The sequence below is a fragment of the Lonchura striata genome, chromosome 3, assembly GCF_050655825.1.
Source record: "Lonchura striata isolate lonStrDom1 chromosome 3, ASM5065582v1, whole genome shotgun sequence".
In the NCBI taxonomy this organism is placed as follows: domain Eukaryota; kingdom Metazoa; phylum Chordata; class Aves; order Passeriformes; family Estrildidae; genus Lonchura; species Lonchura striata.
In genome coordinates this window covers 28117501-28138458 of record NC_140705.1, presented here as the reverse complement: position 1 = coordinate 28138458, position 20958 = coordinate 28117501, and the positions used below count along the sequence as shown (strand labels likewise).

At 36.3% G+C, this 20958-nt stretch overlaps 1 long non-coding RNA gene across 3 annotated transcripts in view; it reads left to right on the top strand.

Annotated features, from left to right (window-relative positions):
- The first annotated feature begins 3347 nt into the window (after nt 1-3347).
- LOC146767824 (uncharacterized) overlaps nt 3348-20958 on the top strand; it is a 45694-nt gene continuing 28083 nt past the window's right edge. For all 3 annotated transcript variants that reach the window (XR_014954221.1, XR_014954220.1, XR_014954219.1), the window contains exons 1-2: nt 3348-4472; nt 19207-19294. This is a non-coding gene — a long non-coding RNA (uncharacterized LOC146767824). The remainder of the gene's footprint in view (nt 4473-19206; nt 19295-20958) is intronic.

The window sequence follows — 20958 nt, the reverse complement described above, 5'->3', positions numbered from 1 at the left end:
CCATGTGGAGTTGTGGTGGGTTTTTTCCCCCCATTGGGGTTGAAAATAGAAGTAAATTTATGCTTGGGATCACTCATGCTTTATTGGGGAAAGTAGCTTCCAAATAACAATCAATAAATTGATCGTGACTATCTCTAGTAGGCCACAGAGGAGTCTATTTCTAAGCTGGTAAATAATAAACAGATATTGTCATTCTGATGAAGTTTGCAATGTCTTGTCTATACCTGGAAAGCTTGCCAGACCCACTGACTTTTTAACTTAGTACTAATACAGAAATATAAAAAACATTCCAACAGAGACTGGATAAGTGAACGTGAATGCGGGAGATCACAGAAGGACTCTTGTAAATACTAGATTCAATGAGAAGACAGAAATCTTCTGTAGCCTTTAAATAACTAAAGTCAAATAAAGTCTTTAACAGATGGAATGTCTGAAAATAATTCAGTGAAATTTCACTGATAGTTTGAAAACTACAAAAAATATTTACTGGGATATTGGGGACACAGTAAAATTACAGTGGAATCCACCTTCATTCAGACTTGTGTGAGAATATATTCTTCCCCATAATTTATGTTAGAATAACTGGAAATAGAATTGTAGAATAAAAGGGATATAAGGGGTTACCTTAATTAGGGTACAGTACAAACAGTAAAGGTTCAATATCCTTTTTTTTATGGAAGATGGCATGATGGTTGCATAGTCAAGGTTCCATCTAAATCTTCATTTAAAGCTTGTTTTTCCTTATTTCTTTCTTTCGAATTCCCTCTTAAATCCTTAAAATGCTTCTGGGAACAAAACTTTGCTGGAGTTGATATTCTAAAATATTTGCAAACGTTCTTTAATTTATTTATTTATTTTACTTTAGGTTGCAAAGTACAAAATCTGCTACTTACGGATCTTTGTAAGGAAAGTAATATAGCCCCAAAGGAATGGAATTGAACACATTTTAGTCCACTATGGTTATGCACCATATACATGAACCAGAAGGCATATTGCTAACTAAACTCCCTTTATTTGCTATGGATGACAACCCAAGGACGTACACTGGCTTCCTAAAATTTGACAATATCAATAATAAAAGATTATCCAATGAGTTCTTCTACTTTGTGTGAGATCATTTTTCTTCAGAAAGTAGAATAATTAGCTGAAATAAAAGGCAGACCAGATTAGACTATAATTTGAAGATAATTTACCTGGAAGTGATCTAGAAGAAATACATCAGCAAATACTACAGATTAATAAAGTATAAATATGTTTCAGAAACTTGAAAACTTACAAAAGTGTGTTGACATGGAAGAAGGGTAATTAGAAACTAAATGGTACATTAGGACCTCTTAATGATCTGTAAATAAGGAGAAAACAAGGATTAGTATGAAAGAGTAATACAGCTGGAGGTGAGAGGGGAAGACTAAAAACACTTACAAAAGCCAAAAACATAAAAAGCAATGAAAGGGAAAAAATGCACAATACAATGGTAAAATAAAAGGGAGGACTAGGCAGATGGTCTTAAGGCAGAAAAAATCTGTGTGTTTCATGGATTGCAAACTTACTGTAAATTAATTGCATTATTTATGATTTGCACAAATAAATGAGGAATAATTCCTTTATAGACGAAAATGCTGCAGTGAATTACAAAAGTGCATAATGACATTATTGCAGCTGTGATAATCTAAATTACATTCACGGGGCTAATAAAACATCTTACCTTTTCCTACAACTTCTGCTTTATTAAGCAGAATAATGCTTGTAAGACACAGAAGGTAATTATGATGCTTTGTTTGGCATGGAAGACATCTGGCATACTGCCTCTAGGATTGGGCAGTAGACTTAAAAGAAAAAAGGACTAATAGGAGACACTTTAGAGGACAGGAATATAAATTATTAGGGATGTGAAATAAAGATATCAAGGGAAAGAAGAAACTGAGGCAACAGTAACATTTGGTTTGAAATACTAAGTGAAATGTAAAGGAAATATCACAGTGATGAAGTATACTTTATGATTACTAATGGTAGAACAAGAAAAAATATACTTCTTTTAAAAATATTATTTTGTTTAGTATTAGCATAAATTTATCAAGTACCTAGATAACTGGCTAGGGAGGTTGTAGGGTCTCAGTGCTAAGAGACAAGAAGAAGAAATGAGAGAGTGGATCTTCAAGTCAAGTGGAGAAGTCACACATCATAGAAAATGACAGCATTTCCCTCGGAGCACGACTATTCATTAGGCATCCTGTAATCACAGAATAATCCCAGGAAGTAACTGTGATTCCCATAGCACCACTTCTCTGACTTGGTATCTGCATCAACCATTCACAGCTTCTGGTATCTGGGCAGTTTTGGTGTGCTAACTGTTAATTTCAGGTGCTCAACCAGCTGCTTGCTCACTCCCCCTCCTCAAACAGGATAGGAGGAGAAAATGAGATGGAAGAAAGTTTTTTGGTCAACCTAAGAACAGAGAGATTACTTACCAGTTACTGTCATGGGAAAAGCCTTCTTGACTTGGGCAAATTCATTTTATTTATTGCCTGTTCGAATATATATCAATGATAATATAAAATAGGATCACGCTAAAGTCAAAACCTACTTCTTACTCGCCTCTTCCCAGGCTCATTTCTGGCTTGTCCCTCCATCACACAGAACTGAAGGGTTTGCACTGTGGGTTGTGGTGAGTTCATAATAGCTCCTATCCATCACTTCCTCTTCTTGCTTTGCCACTGCTCCAGCACAAGCTCTCCACCCCTGCCACTGCCAGCATTTTGACACTTGAGCCCAGAATAGTAGAAAAGACAGTCATGGACTGCCAGTTTGGTAGTATCTTAAGAGCAGGGTAGCTACGGGTCATCAGTAATGTGTGTCAACCTGAAATAATAAAGGCAAGATTGCATTGTCAGTCCCTTCTAGAGAGAAACAGGAGTTGATAGATTTCAGGTGTGAGATAGGAACTCCGAATTACAACTGTACAGGTACATGTCTGTAAGTTTCTGTGTCTCTAAAAATTTAATACACTGCTACAATCTTCCTTTTTGTGGGTCTATTAATTACACCTGTTCTCATTGCTCATCTGTTCAGTTCTTCACGGGCTCTTCAGCAAATATATGTCCTCCAACAGAAAAACTTATCTCAATCAGAAAAAAAATCAGATAACCAGAAAAAAACTTATTTTAAACTATTAAGCTATTTTAGACAATCATAGATAATGAAAACAAAGGTAATTTTTTGTGGAACAGGTATAGAAATTTAAGAAGATGTCTCAGCTATCTAGGGAAACAAATTTTGGATATTTCTCCTGGACAGTTCAGTTCCTGATTGTGATATTCTATGTCAAGCCTTCATGATAAACAGATGATTTTTTAAATTGTAGATGATTTAGTAGTTTCAATGGCATTATTATTGTTTATACTTTTCCTACTGTACATATATAATCAAGTAAATATGAGGAAGTATATAATTCCTAGATATATGCTCATAAATTATTAATAACTCCACTTTTTGCTGACTTCTCATAAAATGATATGAGAATGATATTAGTTTTTCCCTGTAATATATGTCTGTACACAAAGTAACAAATTCGTATATGTATTCATATGTGTTGTATAGGTATGAAGTACTTAATTCCTGGAAAAAACACAGAAATTAAAAATTAAATTTAAAACAAAACTTTCAGTTAGGCCTCTTTATTATTTTTGGAAATAGACAGAGTCTTTAAAAAAGAAAATTTCTTGATTTGTTGTTTAGAACATACAGATTAGGATTATATTATGGTTTTACCTTTCCTTCCTCTATATTCTTTCCTCTTCTTTGTCAAGAGCTCTTATTCAAACAATAACGGAATATCCTCTGCCTATTGTGCTTAGGGTACTCTGCAAACACATACAGAGACTTTATGACGTGAAAATTTCAGCTATTTTAAACCCTATTCTTGTAAAACACTTTTTTATACAGGCACTATAGAGAAAAGTAGCACTTTTGATCACAGCACCCAGCTATTAATTCTTACACTCTATTACACTGCAGATGATTTAAGGTGAAGGGCTCAACTCTGCTGCAATGAGTCACTTAGCAGGTTAAGCAAACAAAACTCTAGAGTAAACATCTTCATGCTTCAGAAAGAACAAAAGCTTTTCTTTCTTTTTCTCTGTATCAGTGTATCAATTTCTCGTTCTCAACACTTACCTGAAAAAAGCACTTTACTTCATTAGTCAGTTGGGTTCCTATGGAGCACTCCCTGTATTGTTATTACTTGATTTCATAAGTCCTTTCCTGAAGAGGCATGAGCAGGGGAAGTTGCTAGGGAAGGAGTGAAAACAGTCTCTATATTTAGTATCACAATCTCTCAACACCATTCTAAACAACAGCAGATTTCAGTGACCATCATAATGAACATTTTTAAATCTGTATTTGCTCTATAATCTTTGTGTTCTCCCTTCTCAGATAGGTCTTTTGAGTGTAGAATCAGAAGCATTGCAGTGGTGGTGAGTACATCTTACACAACTGATACAGCTTCTCAACACAGGTTTGGAAAACACAATATTTCTCATTGATATGGCAGAGATAATGGCTTGAAGCAGTCTCTGTTATAGAGTAGATGCTTACTTTCATTTATACTTTGCAATTTGCACCCTTCAATCTGCATTGCACCTATATGAACAATTTAAAATCTGAAAATTATTTTGGAAGATGAATCATAAGGCTAAAAACCAGTTATTGATAGTCTTCCTGTAGTCTAGTACTCTTCCTACGTATAGTTGTAGAGAGCAAAGAGTCAGTTGCACATCAGATGGAAGTGTGGAAATGGAAAATGTTTGCAAAACTCAACATTTTTAACTAAACCACAAAACTTTCTTTCTTCTTCACAGAGATTTTTTTTACTATCTACCTGTCTGTATTACAACTATACATTTGTAATCTAAATTTTTAATGTTACACATGAATGCAGAATTATGACCCTATTTGACAAGAATTCAAACAATTCTCTCAAGGTCAAGGCAAATGGAATGAGATTAATGCTGCTGAAATAATACATAGTATTTTAATAAACCTTTGGACTGCTTTTTGGTAAAGTACTTTGTGATTCTTTCTTGGATAAGAGTGTATTTGATATATACATTATATTTACAAGTTATATTTTTCTTTTTTCTTTTAAAATCTTCTTAATAGTTCAGCTGAAATAGTTCAGCTGTAGAAAATTTGATTAGGCAAATAATTCCATTCATTTCACTAGTACAGTTCCTGAAGTATAGAACAATGTAATGAAACCACAAAATTTACACTGATTTATACTATATGCACTTTCTATTTTGAGAATAATTTTCTATTACATCCAGGTGATATTGCAAGCAGTAACTTCGGAATAAAATACATGTCAGTCAGGCCATCAAACCTGTCAGTCTTCCGTCTTCATACCCTTTTTGTTTTCTGGGCCCTTTTCACATTGATTTGGTAGCATAACTCATATTCCATTTCATTATGGATTTAATTTAATAGCAATACATTAGGAGTGAAAAATATTGTCTTTTGAAATTTGTATTCAGGAAATATTGTATTGTCATTGAGCATAAGAAATCAAATTTATGCAAATTTCAATCACTACTAATGAAGGTTTAGAATCAGTTGATCAAGTGGTGGGTTATTCCTGGTTGGATGCCAGGTGCCCACCAAGACCACTCTATCACTCCCCATCTCAGCTGGATAGGGAAGAGAAAATATAACAAAAGGCTCATGGCCTGACTAAAGGACAAGGAGAGATCACTCACCATTTATCATCACAGACAAAACAGGCTCGATTTGGGGAATAAATTTATTAATATAATTTATTGCAAATTTGTCCCCATTTTCCTTGTAAGCCCCCTTTACATACTGAGAGGTCACCATAAGGTCTTCCCTCCTCACTCCTCCCCATTTTTGATGGAATTTTCCTCACCTCTTGACACAAAACTGTTAATACTCCTAACTCTCTGCTTTAACACTCCTAACTCCTGTTGATATATTTGGAAAATTTAGAACCTGTGACCTGATGAACCAACTTTGTGAGCACATATGTGCATGTATCTGCCTAACAGACAGAATGCTTGCTGAGGGAAAACAATAAAACTGGCGTCTCATAAAGGCATAATGTTTCTTTACTGGAAAATAACTTCTAAAGTATTAGTTGAGTGTCAGGTTGGGCTGGTCTTTCTTCTTCTTTAAATTTAATATCTACTCTAATACTTCCTAAGCAGCAACGGGAAGAAATTTAAGCTGTTATGAATTAATAAATATTACAAAACTAAAGTATATTTATAATATATATTATTTTTTTGGTAGCGCATCAGCAAATGAATATACATTGTTTTAGTTTATACTCCTTTCTTTTATAATTTATCATGAGGAAAAACAAACAAAAGACAAGATATTCCAGCTCCTTCATCTTTTTATGTTTACATCATTTTTGCTCGAAGGTTCCTTATACTGTAAAGATGAAACCACTTCTGCAAGAATAATGTTATAAGTATATGATTTGTTTTTTATAAAATAAAAAGATCTGGAAGCACTGAATATTTGAAAGCTTTTTACAGAAGAAAAAGCAAAAACTTCAACTTATTTTAAGAAACTCTGAGTTAAATGTACTGTATAGCATATGTTCACTGGAATTTGGCTGCTTCAGAAGCCAGAATGCCTGTAATATAATATTTTTTGTTAAAAGGAAAAAAAAAAGAGGGATGAAAATTACTATCTAGAAAATCTGAACAGAAGGAGTTTTGTTTGAGAGTTCATATTCTAGTTGAACTGAAAAGGAAGAAAAAGGGAATGACCGTAAAGAAAACCATATGGGAGACAGTCACTAAGCTACTAAGCAAAGAAATATAGTTCTCTCCCTTTTAAGTTTCATCCATGCATGAATTTGTCACTCTTTTTTAAGAATTATGTATTTTATTTGCTGGAGATTCAGTCCCCTTCAGAAACCAGTAAAAAATGTGCTATGCTGAAAGGCAGTATTTTAGGTCTCTGAAAATCCCTTTGCTCTGTTTTCCATAAAACTGTTTATTGGCCAGCCAATCTCCTAAGCAACAGATTTAGGACCTGATTGGATTTCCATTACATGTCAATAAAATATTGACACTTAAGAGTAGGACTAGGTCTGCAATCCTGGGGTAATTATGATTAAGAGGTCTGAAGAAAACAGTGTTCCATTGAGTATTACAGTCATCAGGTTTTTTTAAGTCTCCATTCCATAGCTAGCTCTTTCATTTTTCAATTCCAGCCTTTGAGACATACTTAAGTGTATAGAAAGTTGCAATGAACTTTAGTGTATAAAGCTGTTTCCATTATGTCTTGCTGAATTACAGTCTGAAGCAGCAACTGGATTCCAAAGCATCAAATGTATTATAGACTGAGGAGCCAAAACCCCAGTTTTGAACCTTATGTACTTATATACTATCTTCTCAAAGTCTCTGTAAATAGGGCATGAATTTCTGTAATCATAAATGTCGTCTACATATATTTTTTATTAACATCTTAACAGAAAAACCCTTGAAGTCACGTTGGAAAATGGCATTACCTTTAACTATAAGTATCTTGAAAATAATAGTGGTGTTGGAATCAGAGTTTTTTAGGAGCAGAAAATTGTGTAAAACATATTACTAACAAATGACTTTATGGCAAAATTGCAAAGAATATACTCACTGTCATACAAGAATAGATAACTTGTCCTTAAAATAAGCTGTTGGTGGAATCAGTTAGTTTCAGCGTAGTTTATTTGGTAGCACTCAGCCTAAACCTACAATTGGGCAGCTCTCTAAGCATGGCTTATGCATCTAAAGTCATATTTATTATTCTATTTTCTGACATTACATTCTCTTGCTATTAAAACACATCTTCACAAACCAAATGACTGTGGCTCCTTGGGATTTAGAAGTGCAATTACAGTGAGAGCAAAGTAAACACTGTTTCAATTACCATCATTAATGAAATATGTGGGGGGTTTTACAATGTTGTTATAATTAAAACTTTGTCTAAGTTAGCTTTGTTTCCCTTGTTATCAGATGACTGTAAATCTACAGTGGAGATGGAGAAATTTCTAAACAAGTTTTCTTTTGATTAATAAACAATTTTCTACTAAGTAAACAAATAATATTTTGCACACTCAGTTGTTTGATGTACAGATGACTTGGAAAAAATCATGCTTTTTCCCTGGAAACATACCTTTTTGAAGAAAGTGAGAGGCAATGTACCCTTATTAAAACTTTGGAAAATAGTTGAAAAAAAAGTTGTTGTAGTATATATGTTTTCTTTTTTGGGAGGGACAAAAATATCATGGCCTGCCTATGGGACTGGGAGCTACACTTTAATGTCATCCATCCTATCTCCACTATGATTATGAGTATTTCACTTTTTTGAAGGTGAGCCATGTGTGAGATAGGGTGCAATGGAATTTTGTGTAGCTCATTCCATCTCTGGATCACCGATGGGCAGACTCAGAGCCATTGAAGTAGCTCAGTCTTCCAGGATGAAAAGAAGTGTTCCTGGAAATGACCTTTGAGGGAGTGCCAGTGTTTCAGTGCTCCAAGTGGCATACATGAAAGGATTGCTAGAATTTTTGGAATAAGGAAATGAAGAGTATAGTTATTAGTTCAGTAGAGTTTAGCACATGTAAAGTTGACATAATTACTCTGGCTTTATTCTGATATTGCTGAATGTAGACTGTGGCCCTTTGCTCCTTACATTTTTTCCTTTAAGTAATAAACTTTACATTACTCCTTACAAATAGCTTTGTTTGTTTACTTGACATTTTTAGTCAGTTTCAGAGATACCTTTTGAACAAGTGTCTTGTCACCATGGATTCATTTTATGTGCACAGCAAAGGAATTGATTGGACTGAACTAATTTTGTGTTAATGCTGCTTCCACCTGTATCTGTTTATATCTTCTGCTTTAATCAAGGATTAGGTAGGAACTGGTAGACACTAATTTTTTTTTCAAAATTGTTTTAAGATTTCAAGCTGCAGACAACCTTGGGGTCACTTTAGGCAAAATTTATGTCTTTGTGCTTAGAGTTCTTTCAGAGATAAGTGGAAGTCTTACTGTTATTAGCTACAGTGGTGATATCTATCAATGTGATGAAGATTGGCTAAATGAAAAATTTTACTTTTTAAATAGTTTAGACAGACAGAGGGGGGAAAGGGGGAAGAGAGGTAGATGGACCTATGTGGTACAGATGAAACTTTTCAATCCAAATTATAAAACTTTAAAATTATCACTGAGGTGCTCTCTAGATCTAAACCATGCCAAACTGGATAGGTGGGTGTTAAATTCTGAGCACCAGGGTGTTTGCCTCTATCCTGTCCACAAAGAGCCTTCCCACTGCTTAGCCTGTCCATGTGGCAGGGACTGGGACCCATTGCTCTGTCTGCCAGCTAGATGTTCTAAATAAATAAGAAATAATTCACCCTTGTTCTCCTTATGTGGCTGAAAGATTATTTAATTACTTCACACAAAAAAGAACACATTCAGTGGGAAAAATTAAAAGTATATTGATGGACTAGATTACCTTTAAAGATCCATTCCAACCCAAAGTATTCTATGATTCTATGATCCAGTCAAATGTGTGACTGAATCTTTAATTTTTTTTTTAATTTGTCCATGTACAAGTTATAGTCTTCCCCAGTAGCAAAGAACTCATCATGAGATAGTTACCTAAAAAAAAAAATTAGTCCCACTAAAAGTCTGTCAAATTTAATTTACCTTGATATATTTATAGTAATTGATTCCTGGGTTATCTGATTGAAAGGTAGCAAACACATCTACAAGGGTTTCATCTTGCATCTTTTTATTTGTAGAAAATATTGAAAGAGAATTGCTTTATGGAAATCAGAATAGTAGAGGCCAAACTTGACAAGAAACACACTTTCTCATCCATATTTTTGTTAGATAAACATCTTTATAATCAGGACATTCAGTTTTAAGTATCACAGTTTTAGACACTATCATAGAGTATGCTTAGCTCTAAGTTTCTAAGTAACTTTGTCTATAGTATATATATATTTATATATATATGTATGCATGCTTCAAGATTACTTTCAAAGTTATGCTACTGTACAGAAACCCCTTAAAATCCTTGTAATCTGTTAATCATTTTTCAGCACTTTAGGAAAAGACAGATACAGACCCTAGAGTGAAAAATTTCTGCCTTATACCCAATGTAACAGGGCACTTTGCTTATGCAGCCCAGTAATTGACTCTGTGCCAGTCCACTATGAATTTTGTATATGCAACTCTGAAATATACTAGCAGTGCAAGTTTTATTTGATTTTCCATTATTGCGCCCCTCTAGAAATTATAATTAGCTTCATCTCTAGAGGCAGAAGAGCTAAAATATGTTTGACTTGGTTGATGAGATATAAACTTATTTCAAATACAGAAATTATATGCTGTGATATACATGAGGAAAAAAACTCCCTAATATGCTAGGTTTTGTGTGTGTGGCTGACTGACACAGCGTTAATCTACAGTTATTCATTTTCTTCAGTCTCTTGTACACAGACAGCAGCAGCTTAGCCATCATTTATATTATATACATGTATACATATACATATATATGCATATATATATATATATACACATAAAACCATTTTCATAATACTGAAGGCTCAATTCTGAGATATGCAAGTTAACCCATTCCATAGCCCCATAGCCTGGGGACTTAGATTTTTCATTATATTATTTGATTTTAGAAGTCCTCGTCCAACAGTATAGGGATATCAATAATAAACAGAGATTTTTCATGTAGTTAAGAGTTTGCCTAAACCCAAATGTCTAGTGCCTTTTGAGATGCCACTGGGTATCTTTATGGCTTCCAGATGCTGCTCTCTGTCTCAGTACTCCACAAGTCCTGTGTTACTTCCTGCAACCCAGAAATAGTGGCAAAATGCATATTTGAGGGTGCTTTAATGACGGGGAACATCCGTCTCCAGGTAACTGAATCTTATGCCAAGGTGCAAGATACAATCTGAGATAAAGTACTGAGTATGTAACTACCTGTGTGGCAGTGGGTAGTCATATTTTTGTTAACTAAGCTTTCATATCAGTCAGTAAAGGCTTCGCCAATAGACTGGAGAGCAGTTCGGCTCACAATGAAAAAGATCCTAAAACAAACATCATATTACTAATTAGCTCTTGGATTCATCACTTGCATTTACTAGATCTCTGTTGTCTATGATGTAAGCCTTGACAACTTGTATGTCATTAGACAATTTAACATAGAAACCTAAATATAAGTATTTTAATCTTGAACTGAATCTTGGATGCTAACAGCTGAGCTCGTCTTTTGTTGTGACTGGAAATTTTAGATCCATTTCAAACTTCTGCTTTTGATTAGTTAAAGTGCATGACAGCAGTACCTATTTATTTACTTTTACTATAAGGGTGACTAGCTCAGCCATTATAATCTGCTAGTTTCTGAAATGCACTATGTTAGTAGTTCACCCAGTTTTGTTATGACTAGAATTGCTCACAATCTTAAATTTAATATCAATATCAAATGCACTAGTATGCTATAAAGTAAATATGTTCATTACTCAACTCCATACATCAACTGGGTACCAAGCAGTTGCTTGCTCACCCCTCTACCCTAGTTGGATGGGGAGGAGAATGGGCAAAAGGTAAAACCTGTCTGCTAAGCTAAGAACTGTTAAAAAAAAGAAAGCTATAAGCCCCAAGCAAAACAAGTGATGCACAATAGAATTGCTTACCACCCTCTGACAAATGCCCAGCCTGTCCTGAACAGTGATTGGCCTTTCCTGGCCAGCTCTTCCCAGTTTATACACAGAACATGACGTTCTGTGGTATGGAATAGCCCTTTGGCTTGTTCAGGTCCTGGCGGTGCTCCACACTGGCTTCATTTGCATGTCTTCACTGGCAGAGCATGAGACACTGAAAAGTTCTTCCTTTATAGCAAGCAGTACTCTGCAAAAGGCAAAACATCAGTCTTTTATCAACATTATTCTCATACTGAATTCAAAACACAGCACTGTACCAGCTACTAGAAGGAAAATTAACTCTTCCAACTGAAACAAGGACAAGTAGAAGTTAAAATACATCTTTCTTGCTGAATTTGTAAGACCAAAAGGATCTCCTGGTTTCATTGATGTTTCTGTTGTCTGCTGGTTTTATTACTTGAAAAATGATCTAGTGAAATTTTTACCAGACTTTTAAATTTTATATTAGCCACTGAAAAGTGCTTGTCAAAATAGTAGCAGTAACTAATCATTCCCACAAAAGCAGTAAAATAAAGAATTCAGTATTGATAACATTTCCAGCTGAAGATTACTCTTGTTTAAAAAAAAAAAATCAAACTTGGGAAGTAATTGATTAAAATTGTCAAAATATTTTTTTTACAATTCTATGGAAAAGTAATAACCATTTCTGCTGGTTTTGGCTAGGAAAGAGTTAAATTTCTTTGTAGCAGCTAGAATGGGCTAAGGTTTGGATTTGTGCTGGAAACAGAGTTGATAACACAGGAGCGTTTTCATTGTTGCAAGCACAATGTCAATGCCTTTTCAGCTCCTCATGCCATCAGTGAGGAGTCGGCGGGTGCACAAGACTTGGGAGATGACACAGCCAGAACAGCTGAACACAAATACCAAAGGGACATCCCATACTACATGGAGTCACGTTCAGCACATAAAGCTGGAGGGAAAAGGAAAGGGAGGACATGCAGAGTGATGGAATTTGTCTTCACAAGTTGCCATTATATGTGATTGTGATGGTTTTAACAATCAGCTAGGAAATAAACTCCAATATGCTACTCCCACCCCCTCACCTCTTCTGATAATGGAGGGAAATTAAAGAGAGTTTATAAATGGAAAATAAAAATTGTACTAAAATCAAAGTAACCACAGCAGTAAGTACACAAAGCATAGCAAAAAGTACAGAAAAAGAAGGTGCCCTATGCACAAAAGGGCATTCACCACTGGGAACAGAGCAAGGCACTTGAAGACAGTTTCTAGTGTGGTCTCCAAATAGGGGCAATATGGTGGGGAGAGCTTCTCTGGATTAATGCTTTCCCCCATCCACCCCCTCAAGCTCAAAACCAATGAAAATCTGTGAGAAAACAAAACCTATACATCCAAATAAAGGGGCTCTGCAGCTGCTGGCTGAGCTCAGTCCTCTATGATTGCTTGAGCTACCACCTCCAGCTCTCTGACACCCGTAACTGTCTGCTTTAACTCCATAACTTCATAGCAGTGCTCTGGATGAAAAATAGGAAGTTCCAATAAAGCTAGCTGGCAGCAGAAGGGCCCAAGTACACTTCAAACCCCAAGCACTGGGGTTTGAGAGGGTAGTTCATTGCACTGCAGTGGCCTAAGCAAGAATGACAAACTTCTCGTTTCTGGCCCTGGCATTTCCCACTGAAATCAGACCTCTCAGCAACGACATGAGTGGAATAAACAGCATTAAAAGCTCCACTGCCTTTTCTCTGTAACCAGGGCAGTGAGGGAGTCCTGTTTTCCTGGAGGTGTCTGAATTCCTCCTTGCTCATGGGAAGTGGTGAATGAATTCCCTGTTTTGTTTTGCCTGCATGCAATGGCTTTAGCTTTACCTGTTAGACTGTCTTTATCTCCACCCATGAGTTTTCTCACTTTTACCCTTCTGATCTCTCTCTCATCCCACCAGAGGCACACAAGAACCAGCTGTGTGGAGCTCAGTTTCCTGGTGGAGCTAAACCATGACAAAATGTAAGGCAACAATATGCCTTCAATTTAGTAAGCAGCTTTTAGATCTTTGTATTAATGCTAATCTGAAGATATATGGTACAATTTTGTTTCTTTCCTGCTTTATATTAAATTGAACCAGGAATTTCCATTATATTTGACTGTGGTAATTCAGTATAATAAAAGGTCTGAAAATAATGATTACCAGGAAGCAACTTAACTAATAAGGAATTTTTACTTACATTTATATAGCAAGATTTTGGTAGTGGAGGAGTTACAGGTTGCTTTCTGTGAGAATCTGTTAGAGGCTTTCTCTGTGTCTGATAAAGCCAATATCAGCTGGACCCACTGCCAGCAAAGGCTGAGCTCATCAGCAACAGTGGGATAACATATTTAGGAAGCAAGAAAAACACCTGTGCAACTGTACTAGAAGTAAGGAGTGCGAATATATGAGAAAAACTTCTCTTCAGACACCTAGGACAGTGAAGAAGGAGGGGAAAGAGATGCTCCAGGCACTAGAGCAGAGTCCTCTGCAGTCTGTGGTGAAGACCAGAGTGAGGCAGCCCATGGAGGGCTACACACTAGAGCAGGTGGATGCCCAAGTTGTGATCCTGTGGGAAGTCTGTCCTGGAGCAGACTGGTTAGGACTTTTGACCCCATGGGGGAACCATGCTGAGAAGTTTTCCTGAAGGCAAGAGCCCTGTGGAAGAGACCCATGCTGTAGCAGTGGGAAGGAATAGAAAAATATAAGTCAGAAGGTCTGCAAAAACTTACAATATTTTATTAGTGAATTATATACTTGGCATGGAATGTTAACTTGGTAAGTTAGTTCCTTATCTTATAACATAAACACATGGCGCTGGGTTTTGAATAAGGAGTAGCATGCAAGAGAAGAGAGAGACCAAATAGAGGGACAGTGAAAGGAATGGGAAAGGAAAAGAGGAAGACCAGTTCTGGCTCCAGCATTGATCCAACTGATGGGGTATCCATGGTCCTGGGAGGGGCTGACCATGCATTGTGAGGCTACGTTTTTATAGATAAATTCCTCCGCCCTGAAGCTTACTTTCTCTATTATTTTCTATGCAAATTATTTATCATGCATGGTTCTAGACCTTTCTGGAAATGGGTTGGAGGGCTTTGGGGATCTTTGGTGCTATTGATTATTGATTTCCTCCGCCCCCTCCCCCCCTCCCCCCAACCTCCGCTGGGTCAGTCTTTGCTCAAAAGTTCATGTCTGCTTTTCAGCTTAATTCCTGTGCTTGAGCTTTTCTCCAAGAGCCAGAACAATGATATTTGTCCCATAAAAGTCCTTTCCTACCTCCATATGGCTCTCTTCAGCCATATCCATTTTTTTCTTGCAGGTGTTCTTGCCAACAGTCCTTGGTTGGCTCCATGTCTATCTGGCTATTGTACTGAGGCATACACATATACACATTAACCCCTTATCTTCTGGGCTTCTACACTGTGCCCTTGTGCTGATGAAGTGGGGATGAAGTAGAGTAAATCACGACAGGTAGGGCAAAAGTGGCTTTAAGATCTGATTTTTTTTCTCATGCCCTACTCTGATTTGGCAATAAATAATTTTCCCCAAGCTTCCCCAATAGCTTTATCTTTTACTTTTGACAGGAATAGGTGAGTGTGAGCTGAGGAAAACAGGGACAGCAACTTTGGTGAGCACCAATCTTAATGATTCAGGTGTCTGTGATTTCTTAGTAGTGTGTCTGACAATGGAGGCACCAAAAATAATCGATTCACTTGAAAATTCAAGTTTTCATATGTATATATTATTTTATATTCTTCTTACAGTGTTTAAAAATGATCACTATAATGTTATATTAATAAGGAAGTTCTTGGTGACAATGATTTGACAAAAGCATTTCCATAAAATTTTCAAAACATATAGCTTCAATTTTATTGCATTTCCCTGCAGAGTTAGCAGTGAAAAACCTTTCAAAGTTATAGTATTATATCAGAGGCAGAACTGAAAGGCTTTTAGAAATAAACCAGTCTGATTTACCTGTCTAAGTAAGATGAAATGGAAAAAATAAACTCTATATAGTGACAAGCAATGTAGATTAAAAGAAATTATTTGGCATCTAGAATGTCATTTAAAATAGACGAGAAGAGATTTTTACAAACTGTGGTAGGACAGAACTAGTGTGAATTGGCAGACCTCCATTGATTGCATTGGAACTTTGCCGATTACATTAGCTGAGGATGTGAGTTTATATGAGTTTTAACTTCATAGCATCCCTTAAATCATCAGGAATAAGATGCCTTAGTGACTCAGTAAATCAAGGCAAGATCAAATAATTATTAAAAAATAAATGAGAACTGTTCTTTAGTGCAATACAATTTTATTTTGAATAGCACTTCATAAAAATGCATCCCAAGACACTTTACAAGAAAAGCTATAAATAATAAAATTATGTGGTTTAATAATAAATAATAGATTAAAAGCTGTTAAGGGTGTTGGAAAAATAGTTTCATGTTATGCATAGAATAGAGCAAAGATTTTGTAGTTTGAAACAGGGCAAGGATGCTAGTTCAGAGAGGAAGAGATATTCAAATGATAATCTGAATAAAAGGGCAAGGGGAAAAAATAAAATGTTTTCATGGCTGAAATCTTATATGCAAATAAATCTATATTTCCTTACTCTCTGGAGAATAGTTCAGTCTCCAGATAACAGCCTACTCAGAAATTTGGAACATTTTCAGACCTGCTGAAAACTGAGCTATTTTACCTTGCAGAAAGAGAGCATAGCTTGAGCAGTGTGCATCATACTGAACCTTGTATGTAGGTTTGTGTGGAGAAGTGAGTTAGTGTCCCAACCCTCCAGCCCTCTCCCCAGGTGAGAGACTCTTTAAAAGAATGAGTCAGACAATGTATTTTTTTGCTTCTGTGTTAAAAATGTAAGGTGAGGGAAGAAGTACTGCAAGGAGAAGAGTGGCACCTAGTTTTCCTTTACACTCTTCCTCACTCTTGAATTCCAGCACAGCATTGTTCTTTTCTAGTTGTTATGGGCTTCATGCCTCTGCATGTGACTCAAGGCTGGTAATTCAGATGCTGAGGGAAGATATTAGTTTTTAGGCATTACAGCAGTGACCAAGCTGCTAATGTATATATCTTTAAGATAAAAATTATGTCCTTTAATTCTTAAATATTTATCATTTCTAATTGTCTTTTAACAAATTATTTTGTCATATATGTTCCAGTAGGAAGGTTTTCAGACATACACCTCGAAGATTGGCAGAGTCATGCAGGGGTGACTTGCTGCTAGGTAGCTCCTAGAAGTCCATTGGAGAAGCAATGATGAAAATATGCCTAAAACATGACAAAGAGAAGGAATTTCAGGGGTATAGAAGGAATCAGAGAGTCAAAGGAACGGTGGGGAACAGCTACAGCAGTGGGAGACATGCAACCATTCCTAAATGAGATGCAAAATTAGCAGAGCCTTCTGCTGTTCCTTCTCTACCCAAGAGTCTCTTAGTTTTATATTCTTGGTCCACAATAACTGGCAGAAAAGTCTAACATATGTGCTAATCAATTTTGAAGAATATTTTGGTAATAAATTATTTCCTTTCTCCTTATTTGCAAATCGAGTATGTTCTCCTGAAAGATGGGAATTGTGGGTAGGAGTCTATAACTTGTTACCAATCTTTATAAAGTATTGCCAAACTTCACAATGACTTAAGAACCCCCATGTTTGGAAATAATCCATTAATCAGGCCAGCTGCTGTGCAGGTTCCCCATTTCCTTTCTCCAAGGCAAGCAAACTGGGTAAAATAAAGTAATTTTTAAAATCCTTACATATGAGACTCCAGACAAGCCTTCTGGAATAGTGTTAGTTATTAGGTAACAATACCAAAGAAAATAAGCCCTCTATGACTAGGATGAAGTAAACATTAGTCTGTTATACTCAGATTTTGGTATATGTATGTTCACATTCACGTCACAAGCAATATATACTTTACATAAAGCCATATGCTATGGATAGATACATCTCAGGTCTCATGCTGGGCCTTTCCATTTTCATCCATATTGTTACATGCAAAGGTTAGAGTGGAAATATTCAAAAGATGGCATGAATTACATATGGTAGTTTTGTACTTGAGTTCTACAAGCTTAAGGATGTCTTAGCCTCATGTTGACTAAATTGCACAGCTACATTAGAAATTATGGTCTTCTGCTGGCCCTGAGAGATCAGTTGCCCTTCAATACACTCTTCATGGCACTTCTGTCTTCTTTATATGTATTTCTATTTACAATCAAATTTAATTTTGAAATTTTTATAATCTATCATTGAACAGAATTCTTTGGCAGGCCATGACAAAGGATTTTAATTGTTTATATCCTCTAATGCAAAATTTGTAATAATAATGTCTTCTTACTATTTGGAATTATTTTTGCTTTTAAAAGTGCAAAAGCCAACAATAGAAAAGTACACTTTTAAAGCTAAAACACTGTACAAAAGGATTTTACCTGCAACCACAGTAACCAAAGCTTTTTTCCTGCTGGGAAAGACCTATTTCCCTCACCTGACAAACATAACTTCTATGTACTCGTTATCCCTGCACTCATTATTCCAGTGATTAGTTGGGTGACTGTGAGACTTATTTGCATCTTTCTTCTCTGCTACAGCATTAGTGCCTGGGGAGAGTAAGAAACCTTGGTTAATATTAATGAAATATTTTGAGACGTGGAGCAGAGCACTAACTTCTGCTGCCTGGGCAGTAATATTACTCCTCATTAAAGAGGAAGTTCATTTCACATTCAATTATAGATGCCTGAAAACTGTTTTCCAGGCAATCTATGCTCCTTAGACAAGAGAAAAGGGGGACTGAAGGATCTGTTTCCCCCTGGGATTTGCTGCTCTCTTTACATATACTACTGCTGACCAGCTGGAAGATTTTGTTAAGTGACTTGTTGGTCAGAGAGATGTCATATTCAGAGATGATATATGACTCTGGGCTTCTGCTCTAAGACCTAGCAGAAATAATGCAATACTCTCAAAGGAATATTGGAAGTTTTATCTGTAATAGCTTCAGAAACGCAGCCGCATTTATGGTGTTCTAAATTCTAGATAAGTAAAAGCCCGGCAGTTTTAGATTTTGGGAGTTTTTTGGAGCATAACATTTTGTACCCCGTTAACCCTTTTGATTATGAGTCTAATGGGGTTGCCTTTGTTTAGCAAAAGACTGCAGGACTCGGAAGTTCAAGAGGAAGAGAAGCAGCAGAGAGGTCATACAACACTTATGCCACTTGCTGGTTTTTTGACTCAGCTTTTATTCAGAGATTTTTTTCTAATCAGTAAAAAAAATACATGATTTTTTAAAAATATGCAGTTCAGAAACACATCACAAAGTCAATTCTTATGAGGTGTAAAAAAAGGAGACAGCTGATGGAAATTATGAACTATTTCAAAGTCAAATTTGAATTGTGTTTGGGGTGAGGTACTTTGTTTTTAAAATCTTGTGAAATTTGAAATAATATATTTTTCCCTAAATCTATATTTCAGCCTCATTGAAGACAATACAGTCAGTTTTTAGGAGTTGGCTGGTAGATCACACTCAAAGGCTTGAGGTCAATGGCTTGAAGTCCAAGAGGTAAGTGAAAGGCATCCTTCCTTGAGGCTGGTTTTGGGTCTGGCCCTTTTTATCATCTTTGTTGGTGGCATGGGCAGGGGGAGAGCACCCACAGCAAGTTTGCCAGCAATGCCCAGCTGAGTGGTGTGGCTGACACTCCAGAGGAAAGGGATACCATCCAGAGGAACCTTGGCAATCTTGAGAGTCAGGCTTGTGTGAACTTCATGAAGTTCAACAAAATCAAGTAGATGGTCCTTCATGTTGATTAGTGAAATGCCAAGAACAGCTGCAAGCTGGGTGTAGAATGGATTTACAGCAGCTCTGAGGAGAAGGAATTGGGTGTGTTGGTTCATGAGAAGCTCAACATAAGCCAGCAATGTGTACTTGTTCTTCAGAAAGTCAAATACATCCTGGGCTGCATCAAAAATGGCATGGCCAGCAGGTTGAGGGAGGTGATTCTGTCCCTCCACTCCACCCTGGAGAGACCCCACCTGTAGTACAGCAACCACTTCTGGTGCCCACAATATAAGAAGAACATGGACATTTTAGAGCAATTCCACAGCAGGGCAACAAAGAGAGCTGGAGTGAGGAAAGGCTGAGAGAGATGGGGTTATTCAGCCTGGAGAAAAAAAGACTTTGGGGTGACCTAATTGAGGCGTTTCGCTACCTAAACAGGGCTGACAAGAAAGATGGAGCAGGACTTTTTACAAAGGCATGTAGTAATAGGAAAAGGGGAAATGGCTTTAAAAAGAAAGAAAGTAGGTTTAGACTAAATATTAGGAAATTCCTAATTTCCTAATACTCCTCACCTATATATTAGGAAATTCCTCTCCTCCTGTGAAGATGGTGAGATGCTGGAAAGGTTTCCCAGAGATCCTGTGGCTACCTTACCTATACCTGTGGCTGCCTTACCTATACCTATAACTGATTACACTATGCCTGTGTGGAAGTGTTTAAGGCCAGGTTGGATGGAGCTCTGAGTAACCTGAACTAGTGGAAGGCATCCCTGTCCATAGCAAGGGGTTTGGAAGTATATGACCATTAAGGTCCCTTCCAACCCAAGCCATTGATTATATGATTCCATTATTTGCTGTCATATATTATGAGAAAACATTCATTTGCAATTTAAAACATAATTTCACAGTCTCTTTTTGTACTGGATGTATTTGTCAGTTAGGAATCAGAATCCTGAAGCTGAAGAATCAACAGATGCAGGACAGGAAAATTACTATATATTTTCTGGAATGCTCTTTCCTTCACCTTCTTTTTCTTAGGATGAGATAAAGAATTTGAACCCAATCATAATGAAAGGATCATACAATAGCATGTGTTGAAACTTGAGAATATTAATTAAAGTTATGGACTGTAATTTATTTTTCTAACAAAACATGAAGTTTGCTAGACTGTGATATAACTTAGACCAGTTTCCCTTAGAAAAATTTACTGGGGTAGATGTTTTCAAAGAGAAACCTGAAATCTGAAATTGGAAATGATCATTACATGCATTATGATTTGCACATATTGTTTCCCTATTTTAGACTGAAATATCTTCTTTGGAGGACAACCTTCACTGCTTTAAAGTGGGGCATTAATTCTACCTGAGATTCTCCTTTTTTGATATTTCCCAAATGCTTATCAACTCTAAAGTCTCTCGCATGTACTTTAAGCTTCCTCTGTTGAATCTG